This window comes from Selaginella moellendorffii, unplaced genomic scaffold, assembly GCF_000143415.4.
Source record: "Selaginella moellendorffii unplaced genomic scaffold, v1.0 SELMOscaffold_35, whole genome shotgun sequence".
In the NCBI taxonomy this organism is placed as follows: domain Eukaryota; kingdom Viridiplantae; phylum Streptophyta; class Lycopodiopsida; order Selaginellales; family Selaginellaceae; genus Selaginella; species Selaginella moellendorffii.
In genome coordinates this window covers 1,057,996-1,070,074 of record NW_003314296.1, presented here as the reverse complement: position 1 = coordinate 1,070,074, position 12,079 = coordinate 1,057,996, and positions in this window count along the sequence as shown.

Sequence of the window (12,079 nt, the reverse complement as noted above, 5' to 3'; positions counted from 1 at the left end):
TTGTGGAAAAACATGTGCATGTCACTAATGTAAATTGATACTAAGGTTCTGTTGGTATTTTTGGAAAGCCTAGGCCCCAGAGAACCTCTAGAAATAAACAACATCCAAAACAAAGTCTAAAGAAGCACGAATTCTTGCTACAAAGATGACCCAATCTAGCCAAAGGAGAAAATCCTTTTGCATGCCATCAATTTGCCCAAATCTAGCGCCAATAATCACCACTACTCATAGATCTAGGCCAGATCTACAAGCCCAAATGCACTACTTTGAAAAATTGGGCCGAGAATCTAGGCGAGAAAGTGAAAACCCTAAAATGTTTATCAAACCAATCCAAGAAATGCATCTCTTCAAATACTACACGGCTTGATGACCACCATACTGTAAGGAACCAACTCGCCAAGGTGTCGTAGGCTAAAGGATCCCCGAAAGCATGACCAAAATGACAAAGAGTTCATCGGATGGGACCGAGTCGAAGATCGAGTCCAAGACCGACTCTGAGACCGAGTTCGAGATGGAGTCCAGGATCGAGTCCAAGACCGAATCGGAGACCGAGTTCGAGACCGAGTTCGAGACCGAGTTCGAGACAGAGTCCGAGATCCAAATCGGGTCCGAGACCAAGTCCGAGGTTGAGTCCAAAGTCGAGTCCGGGATTGGGTCCGAGATCGAGTCCGAGACCGAGTTCGAGACCGAATCGGAGACCGAGTTCGAGACCAAGTTCGAGACAGAGTCCGAGATCCAAATCAGGTCCAAGACCGAGTCCGAGGTTGAGTCCGAAGTCAAGTCCGAGATCGGGTCCGAGATCGAGTTCGAGACCGAGTCTGAAATCGAGTCCAAAGTTGGGTCCGAGATTGAGTCTGAGATCGAGTACGAGACCGAGTCTGAGTACTAATACGGGTCAAGGGGTGAAAGCCCAAAGCATGCGTCTCCCAGGCAGGGGGGGGGCTGCAGGGGGTTCCAAAAGTATAGTAGGGATAGTGAGGTCCAGGAACCAGTTTTGAAGGAACTCTCCAGTGGGGCTTTCAAACTGACTTGAGGTTGAGACTAGGACCAAAGGGCCTTGGGTGGGAGTGAGCATGGACTTGGTTGGTGCCAGAGGGGCCATCCAAGGAAGTGCTCAAAAGCAACTCCCACTCCCGAAAGGGAAACTGACTGCGGTGCTCCTGGCTCATGTGGAGTGGTGCCCCACTTGAGTACCATGCGGCTCATTGGTCCTCGTCCTTCCTAGGGGCTTGGACCTTCCCTTCGGGATGGAACTGGGGGGGTAGAGGTACTCATACCGGGCCGTTAAGCCATGGTGTTTCACCCTGGCGTCCCGAAGTAAGTGTTGCACACAAGACTTGGGATTTAGAGGGTCCCATGATCAAGTCTTGTGGTACCAAGGGATGTTAGGAACCTGGAAGCTTGGTGTGCTTGGCTGCTTGTGCTTGTGGGGAGTGTAGCCGAACCTTAAGTCCAGTCTAACCCGGGGAGGGGGATTGGGAGCGATTTGGGAATCCGTGGATGGATGGCTAACACTCCGTTGCTCGTGGAGTGAGTAGCTGAAACCAAGTAGAACCAAATAGGAGTTGGTACCATAGGCGGGAACCTTGGAGAGGGAACTTAGCAAAAGCCAAGGCAGTCTTGGACGGATAGACGAGGTAAGCTCGCAAATTGGAAAGGAAAAATTTGTGGCTTACACATACCTTGCTTGAAAAGGGAGCTCCAGACCTATGCAACATTCCTAAGATCAAACAAAACCACCACAAGACAAACAAAAACTTCCTTCCCAAAGTCTACGGTTATAGCACACGTGGTTTTGACCCTTTATCCTATGGTAATTTACCATAGGATAACACCACGAAGCGGAACCTAAACCCTCTCTATGCCATGTGACACATGCCACATGTCATATGCCACGTGTCCAATTGACAACCCCGAGGTTCAGAGCCTTGGGCCACTGAACAAAAGAACAGTGCCAAACTCCCAAGCATGGAGCCAAGGAGCATTAGCACTGGAGCACGGAACGACTCTTGAGCATATAGCCCAAGGAGCGAAGGGACAGGAGCCCGGAGCGACTTGGAACAGTCCTAGAGTAACCAGCATCCCAATACCAGGACTAGCACGCAAAACGGAGCCAAATGGAGTCTGGCGCTATTTCGGCATACCAATGGCCTAACGCAAGGACATAGGTACTCCACCAGCGAGCATAGAATGTAACTTGGGCTTAGACCCAAGCCGGACACAGAACAAGGATAAGCACGCAAGCAGGAGCTAAACTATGCCTCAAGTTAGTCAGCCATGCCTGACCCACCCACTATCCCTACTATACATTTGGAACCCCCCATAGCCCCCCCCCCTTCCCCCCCTTTGAGGAACACATGGTTTGGGCTTTTACCCCAAGCCTCCCTTAGTATCAGAAGTTAGTGTCTAGGACAAGCTAGAAACTTACTAAATATGGAATGGCGCTAGAGTGCAAATTTGGACACGGGATAAACACCATTGTGTTCAGGTCAATCTCTACATTCTGTAGATGTGCCAAAGGAGCGAATCTAGACACTTTCCATAAATAGTATTTGGGACCTAATTGAGACTAACACAAAGGGCATGATAGCGAGGGTGTTTGGCAGACACGGTAAGCTATCAATTACTAAATATTAAGGGACCAATCTCAATATCACGGGGGTTCTTGATACTAGCAAGTGCAAGCCAATGATAGGAGTTTCTCAAACCAAGTCGAGTATGCTCAGCAAGAAACACATAGGGTTCCTACTTTATGTTCATCTGATTTAAGTACACGGTCATTGACTAGTTTCTCAACTATCCCAAGTGGGATTGATAATATGCCGAGCAATACTGACCTCCTGCCGTCGTGGCAGTAAGGAAAGAATATCTGAAAGGACTAGCCGACAGGTAACTTTCGATACTCGAAGTCACATTCGCGACACTCTCCCCCCCTAGGGAAGATCGACATCCTCGTCGATGCATACTCAAGTCTAGAATACCGCCAAGGAAACAACTCCAGAAAAAGTTCACGGTATTCACAGTATATGAGAAATGCACCAACTTAAATGAGTTAGGAGTAACCTCTTTGTCTAACATGGATGCGCTACCCACTTAGACACCTTCCGGCCATTGCCGACAAGGAAATGACCAACAGAGTTAGCCACCCTTGCTGTAGCGCATGTGATCATGGGATGAGATTTAGATATACTGTCACCGTGGATCCTTGGAACCTTGGGGGATAAATGGGGATAAAATAGCCACTAAGGGCTCTCTCATCAAGCAATTGCCCCTTTTCCAGTTGGCTTAAGGGGAGAGAGATAGGGTGCGCTATAGTTGGTATCAGAGCAAATGGCACGGGTTCGATTCCCATTGATTAGTGGCTACTTAAAAGTATAATATACCCTTGAGCAAGGTATATTCTTACCCCTAAATTTGAAATCGTACGTATTGGGCATCCATGCATACGTCCTTCTTCTTGTGTGGAGTATCCACGGATGAAGGTATCCACCGTGGGACTGCGGTACGGGTGGATGACTAGTTGCCTCACATGGAATAACTGATCTACACAATGGAAGGATTGGTAGATTGAGTGCAGAAATGGAGGTGCTGGTTCCCCTTGGCTCAGTAGGGGTTGCTAGTCAATAGTCAATGAGGACATTGACATCTCTAAAGGGCGGGTGAGTGTAGCGCATGTGATCATGGGATGAGATTTAGATATACTGTCACCGTGGATCCTTGGAACCTTGGGGGATAAATGGGGATAAAATAGCCACTAAGGGCTCTCTCATCAAGCAATTGCCCCTTTTCCAGTTGGCTTAAGGGGAGAGAGATAGGGTGCGCTACACTTGCTGCTCTGGTTGTCATCTAACTTACAAAAGTGTGATATACCCCTGCCTGCAGAGACATAGAGAGAGGAGCTAGGGGCTCCAACCCTCCTGAGCAAAGAAACCAAACCCGTCAGTAAGGTTTAGATAGACTACTGTAAACAGGAAGTTAGAGTTGTTTACACGGTCATGCCCTTTCAACGGAATAAGGAACATCGACAGAGAGGCAGGTGATGTGACCAGTCGACAGTAGCTACCCCATGACTAGAGATTTCACCATACACACGAAGTGCCGAAGCCAGTCTGCCTATATTGGCCCAACTTCAAAGATTAATAGATGGATAATATCAAAGTCATAGACAATGATATCTTAGAGACTTAATTATCAGTGAATATATCTTAGATTAGAACACAAAAGTATTCCATGTAAGTTATCATCCGATAAACTAGTATTAGTGTATAGGAACCACCAAGATCATCATGTTTAGAAAACATAGAAGTCACCATCTAACAAAATTCAATAGCAAGTATATCATCAAGGAAACTCAATGATGAAATTTAACTACTGAAGATGGTAGATAGTATGCCAAACAACTTACTAAAGATAACTTAAAGAACACAAAGTATTATTGACTAACAAGCACAATGCTCACGAATGTATCACCCAAAAGAAATAAGATCCCAACCTATCAAAACTAATTCGAACAATAATCAATAGAACAGAATGATTGTGGTAAGACTAACAAACACCCATGCCAAATATCACACTAGCTAATTTAAATAGATCCCAATCAACAATACCAAAGAACCAAAATTGCAGGAGCAAGTGTTATCAACATTCTACTGATGTCTCAAACCCAAGAGACCAATCCAAAGCAATCCACAAAGAACATGTGGCATTGTGAAAAGCCAAAAGCCATAAAAAAAAAAACTAACCATCATAAAAGATCATCAATCATCCTTAAAAAAGAGATATGCATAATCATCATCAAAGAAGAAATCCACCATCCCGAAGAATAACAAATCATTCTATACCAACAATAATCAAACAAAACCTTTTGACAAGGATAATCAACTATCCTAGATGATAGTTAATCATCACCAATGATTGCTACATGCAAATACTAACGTCATCATCGAAGCTATGAGTCAAAATGCCTTCCCCAACAACTTCTAACAAATGGAATAATGAGCATAAAAACTCAAGGAACCAAAAGTTCAAAAAAGTCTATAACCAAGTCTTACTTAACAATGATCACAAGTCTCACATGAACTAATTTCAATGCTAAAGAAGAAATCATGGTACAACCCACAATATCCTCCTCAACACATTTATAAACTAAAATTCATAATGCCAAAGCTAATGAAGAGCATGTTTGCATCAATCCAAAAGTTAAGCATAATGGAGCTATGCTCAACAAGTAATCACTAAATGATCCTCCATGAATCCATCTATAGCAAGACGTAACTCACTTCATAATAAGCACAAGAAGAATCATCCATAATTAATATATTCCAACTCAAGTCCAACAAAGATTCAAACATCTTCAATATCAATCACTAACTCCTCATCTCGTAAAGTTAGTGTTGTCCACGACTAAATCATTATTCAAGGAAAAGCTAAAACTCAACCCCTACTAAATAATCTCGTCTAGAACACAACTAACTCAAACTTGCCACTCAGTTCGTTTGAACGTCAAAACAATTGCTAACTAGCACATGCATGAATGTTAATAACACAAAGCCGTGGCCAAATCATCAACACTATCTTCATCAAGACTAATAAAACTTAATGTCAATCCTAAGGAAAAACATCTCATCTCACTTGAATCTCAACATCAATAATGTCAACAACAAAGCATCACTTCAATGCCATCAACACCAGAACAAAGCTAAAAGAAAGCGAGAATGAATCACCACTCAAAGCTTTATAGCAACCAAGCTAACCAAAGTCGAAGATACTTTTACTCAGTATCAGAGACTAATTCTCCAACAATACTCAGTTACATATAACATGTCGTTAAGGATTGATTCACCACGTCCAAGACTTAATGAAATCCAACACTACAAACTAAACATAACCAAATGATATCGACAAAGGAATTGACATACCAACATGGAAAAGAAACCATATAAGTCTAATAACATGATCCTCTGCAACACCATCCGGTAAAGCGAGCCCATCACTACTAAATCTTCATCGAGTGAAGCAAGTGTCAATAGTCTTCGACAAAGTTTACAAGTAATCACTAGTCGCAAAGCAACTAACAATCACTCTTTCAACTTGCCTTCACAAGACTCAACACTAAACTCATGCTATCGAGTCACACACTTGTCCAACATGAACGTAATACCCCAAGTATGAGATAAAGGTTTATGGACAAGCACGAACTAAATGACCACATGAATCTAACTCAATTGCAATAAACTCACCAATGCGTTTAGCCAACAGCTCTAAGCATGCCTTGAAAAGGTTAGCTATGCATAATCAACACTTAGTCGAAACTAAAGTGAAGACCACGAGATGGACTTATATTAGTACACAACCTCCACTTAGACAAAGCTATAGTATGGGTACCAACATCTCAACTACAAACAACTAAGTTAGACATCACCATCTTTAGCTAAGGTGCAAGGCCACCAAGACCAAATCAAGATCAATGAGAGCTCACTACTGTCATAGAGTCTTAACAAAATGCAAGGTGTAACCTACCACCAAGCACAATGCTAAAAGAAAGGCACAAGGGTCACCTTTCTAGAAAATCGCAACAGCCACTTTTTTATACCAACTCTAGACTATATCTAACTCAATTGTCTTAGCTTCAAAAGTCAACATCCCTTTCGGGTTGCATCATACAAACTACCTACTAAGGTTTAAGCCAACCAAAGTCAACTCCAACCCCTTCACTAGTTTGTATTGGCTTACAAAAACGGAATGATTTTCGAACAAAATGATCAACAAATCAGCCATTGCAAAGCCTAAGAAAATTTGTGGAAAATTTTCCATCTAAGAGAAATAATGACTCTTAGTCCAAGAATACAAACTTTCAAGGCTCAACCAACTTCCTCCTACTTACTATTTCACATAGGTTCACTTCAACACAAATTCTCATGATCCAATAATATGCTTAAGCATTGAACATCATGCCCATATTTTTAATATCCAACACCGACATCCACAAAATGCAGAATGAACATCCAAGGCTTGATCACAAAAACTATATTTTCGGATATCCATATTACACTAACACTTTTCTTCAATCACCTTTAATATCCAATATGACCAAAACACTAACAAGAAAAATGACATGGAAAATTAAGCTCTAAGGGAAATTCCTCATCACTCGAACATTAATGCCACTTCCACTAACACAAGTGTTAGCGATGTCAATGCTTTAACTACACATTTTTTCCATTCAATAATTTACTCCAAGTGCTAACGGATAAACCAATGAGCTATAGCAAATGGATGCTATAACCCTTTTCCAACACCTTAATGGGCAAACTCCCTAGGAAACAAGGTACTAACTTAAGCTTAGCATAATGGATCACCATCAAGAATCCAGTTAAAGCTATTACAATGCTACTTCGTGCAAGTAGACTAGCTTCTCCATCAACCACTTTGGGGTTGATCATCTTTTAACTAAGCAACTTTGTAAACACATTGCTCACTATCACATGGATATGATATAAGTATCACAATAACTTGATCATCAATTGAGTAACATCACAAGCATTATGTGAATATCAAGTGCCAACTCAATTCGATAAAACATAACATAAATGCCACACTCTACCGATAAAATTTTATAACACTAAATACCACTAACTTTTGTTCACAACACGGATAAGCTCATGCCACTCTCTTTTCGACCAAACTCAAAACTAATCCAACACCAAACTACTCAATGAGCAATAGCAAGATTCCTCAGAAAAGAATTGAGCATTGTAACTTAAGTCTTCCAATAGCAAACCTAAACAAAATGTTTTAGTGCTTCACCGCTATTCATCCCACAACTCACCATTTGTAAGACTATCATCTCCAATATGCATCAAGATAGGGACTCTTGATTGCATGATATAAACATGAGCAATGAGTCACACCTCATTGCAAATTTATATTTCTAAGGAGAGAAAATGATTTATGTGTTTGATCCTTCATCCCTGACGACTTTCTTTTTGGTCTCATTTTTTACTAAACCTTAAGCTTGCTTTCACACTGCCTTCAGTCCAATCCAAGAAAAGTTTATGAGAGAGTACGGCAATGACTACTTGAACCAATAGACTAATCTTTACAGTCTTGATTGATCCACTTGTAATCATGCCTAGGAAGGATCCACTAGTGTCATGCTAAAGAGTTACGGACCAGCCTATTTGCCACTCATAGCAAACTCAAGGAAGGTTTACTTTCACCCATGGTACATGGAACAACTCACAAAACCACTGGAACAACTCATGGAACCACCGATAGGCTATCATTAATTTTGCTAACTCAAAGTGTAACCTTGAGTTACTAATGTGCCTCACTCACAAGCCCAAGCTCAAACTCGTGCAAACGGAACATCTCCAATCCATCCTATGAGCCCAAACGCAAGCTCACATCATAAGGTACAACAAGGTAACTAAATCCATTCCCAAGGGACAATTGCGAAGCCTTTTGCACCCAAACATGTACCCACTTGGATCATTGTTTTCATCTCTGCGTATGCAACGAGACTAGTTGCCCAATCTCATTGGATAGTACTCGCCAAGACTCATCCCTCTGATACCAAATGTAGCGCATGTGGTTTTGACCCTTTATCCTATAGTGATTTACCACAGGATAACACCACGAAGCAGAACTTAAACCCTCTTTATGCCATGTGACACATGCCACGTGTCCAATTGACAACCCCGAGGTTCAGGGCCTTGGGCCACTGAACAAAGGAACGATGCCAAACTCCCAAGCATGGAGCTAAGGAGCATTAGCACTGGAGCACGGAACGACTCACCGAGACATGCTTTATTTCGTTAAAGTGGAACTTATTCAGTAAAGTGGGACATTAATTAGCATGTGTCCACATGCCATTTCCTAGTACTTAATTAATATTTATTAATATTTCTATCAGTTTTTTAATTTATTTTTTATATTTCACAATATTATAACACAAAATCATATGAAAAGTTTTTAATTTATAAATTATAAAGCTAAAACTTTAATTTTTTATTGTTGTTATAAAAATGGCATGTGGCCACACACCATAAGTGGGATAATGAAAAGTTCCACTTTAACGAAATAAAGCATAGATTGAGACTAAGGCCGAGGCCGAGACCGAGCCCAAGCCTGAGTCCAAGTCTGAGTCCAAGTCCGAGTTCGAGTCTGAGTCCAAGTCCAAGTCCGAGTCCGAGTTCGAGTTTGAGAGGGTGAAAGCCCAAAGCGTTCATCTCCCAGACCCTAGGGGGTTTGGTGAGCTCCAAAAGTATAGTAGGGGAAGGACTGCAGTGGAGCCAGTTTGGCCAGGAAAGGCCAGTTTGGCCCAGGAAGACTGTACCCAGTGTTGGGTGATGAGTTGCCCTGGGAAGTCCATGACTAGAGTGAACACGAACTGACAAGCGGGGTAGCTTGGTGAAGTGTTCAAGAGCCGACTCTAGTTCCCCTGAGAGATCGACTGGCCGATGCTCCCAGTCCAAGTGTGGTGGCACTACCTACTTGGATACCTGGCGTGGCTCAACGGAACCTCGCTCTAAGCCCATGGCTAGAGCACCTAAAGGCGAATGGCGAGGAGAGTACCCATGAGGCTTGTGTAAGGCCACGGTGTTCCAAAATGTTGCCCCAAAGTCCCAAGTGGTGAAAGGGAAGAGGAGCAGTCCTCTAGTGCAGTGACCAAGGATACGGTCACATGGTGAGGAAATCCCAAAGGCTAGTGGGACTTAGAGGTTGGGCCTGTAGGCCTTGATCTAGTGGCAGTGCTGGCGAACTTTCAGTAGAAGCTCGATAGAGATTGACGACTCTCCTTTGCAGGAGGTTGAGCGTTCCATCAAGGCTGTGGAATGGATCAGACACGTCAGTGGTACCTTAGGGTGTCGGTCATGAGATCAGACACATGGAGCACTTGGACCAAGTGAACTAGCCCTATTGGAGGGTATGCGTGGCGGCATATGGGAATTTCCAAATGCATGAATGCGAAGAAAACATGCCAAGGTACCACCAACATATCAGCCATTTTACCCTAGAGCTGAGAATGCAAGTGCAAAGGTGGAGTGGCATGGATGCCATTCTCGGGGCTAGCAAGCCCCGAGTCCTAACTGGGACTTATGGAAGTTGTGAATGAAACTCCTCCAAGTGGTCGGAGGTGCGGTTAAGTGCCCATGCTTCATAGTGAGGACCGATCTTGCAGTCTGACGAAGAGTTTACAGACTTGGTTGAACAAGAGGAAGCGTTCTCTTTTCAAGGATTGACCTAAGATCAGGGTACTACCAGATCAAGATAGTAGAGGAAGATGTCGATAAGACAACCTATTGGACAAGGTATGGGAGTTTTGAGTTTTTGGTGATGCCCTTTGAGCTGTGTAATGTATCGACAATGTTTTTGGTGCTGATGAACCACATCATCTTTGTACCCTATCTGGATCACTTTGTGATCATCTATATTGATGACATCTTTATCTATAACAAGATGTTAGAGGAGCATGCCAAACACTTGACGAATGTGTTTGAGAAACTAAGGGAACACAAGTCATATGTTAAAGAAAACAAATTTGACTTTGCTCAACAAAAGGTAAAGTTTCTTGGACATGTGGTGAGCAAGGATGGGTCAAATGTACATGAGTTGAGGGCATTCTTGGTTCTATGCAACTATTACCGAAAGTTTATCAAACACTATTTGAGAGTGGCCCTACCCTTAACGGACCAAACGGGAAAAGAGAAGATGGTATGGACAGTGAAATATGAGATGGCATTTGTCCACCTCAAACGAAAGTTGAAAAAGACTCCCATGTTGGCATTACCAGACTTTTGGTAAAGACTTCAAAGTAGAAATAGACACTTTAAACTTTGTGTTGAAGTTTTGAAATAATACAATCATTCAGTGGCATTCTTCTTGAAGAAGTTGAACAAGGCTCAATGAAAGTGGCTTGCCCACAAGAAGGAATTATTTGTGGTGGTCAAGGTGCTCAAGGAGGCACTTCAAAGCTTACACGGATAATATGGCACCAAAACACTTCTTGTCACAGCCTGACCTAAGAGGAAAACCAAGTTGGTGGGCCAATGCTTTGGCCGAGTTCGATTGCAAGATTCTATATAAACCTAATAAGAGTAACATCGTGGCAGATGCTCTAAGTCGAAAGGCAAGCTTGAAGTTGGTGATATCTAGCATGACAACAACCTTTTGGGATGATGTGCGGACAGCATATGAGAATGATGGTCTAGCACAAGAAGTTTTGTTAAGGAACTAAAAGGCATGGGATGCTCACCAAAGAGGTGAGTTGCCAACGGAAGAGAAAACAGGTTATATGAAATACAATGGACTCTTCTATTGTAAACAAACAAGGGTGTATGTTCTAGAAAGGGAACTAAGGAAGGGAGCCTTAGAAGAGTGTCATAATGAACCTCTTGCGAGATACAATGGAGTGCCCAAGACGATGGGCTTACTCAAGAGGAAGTATCACTCGCCAAACATGGCTAAGGACGTCTAAGACTATGTAAAAACATATTTAATATGTTAGCAGGTCAAAGCCATAACTAAGGTTAGTGGGGGCTTGTTATAAAGCATTCCAATTCCAGATCGTCCCTAGAAATGTTTTACAATGGCCTTCATCACGGGACTCCTCCGAAGCGAGGGGTTTGATGTGATATTCGTGATGGTGGACCAGTTTTCGAAGATGGCACATTTTATACCTACCACAATAGAAGTGGATGTGGAAGGTGTGGTGAAGTTGTTCTTCGAACAAGTGGTTTGAGTGTGAGGAAAGCTAGAAGAGATTATCTCAAATCAAGATAAAATTTTCACTAGTAAGTTCTAGAGAACTCTTGGAAAGAACTCTTGCAATAGTATCGCACCAAGTTGAAATTCAGCACAGTTTATCACCCACAGACAGGTATTGGGTATTAAGTCAAGTTTGATGGCAATAACACTTTTTGACAGATGGACAAACGGAAAGGGTGAATAGGCAGCTAGAGGATTATCTATGATGCTATGTTTCTGGAGACCAGACCGATTAGGTAAGTCATTTGGGACTTGTGGAAATGTGCTATAAAACCTCACCATACTTGAGTATCGGGGTGAGTCCATGGGA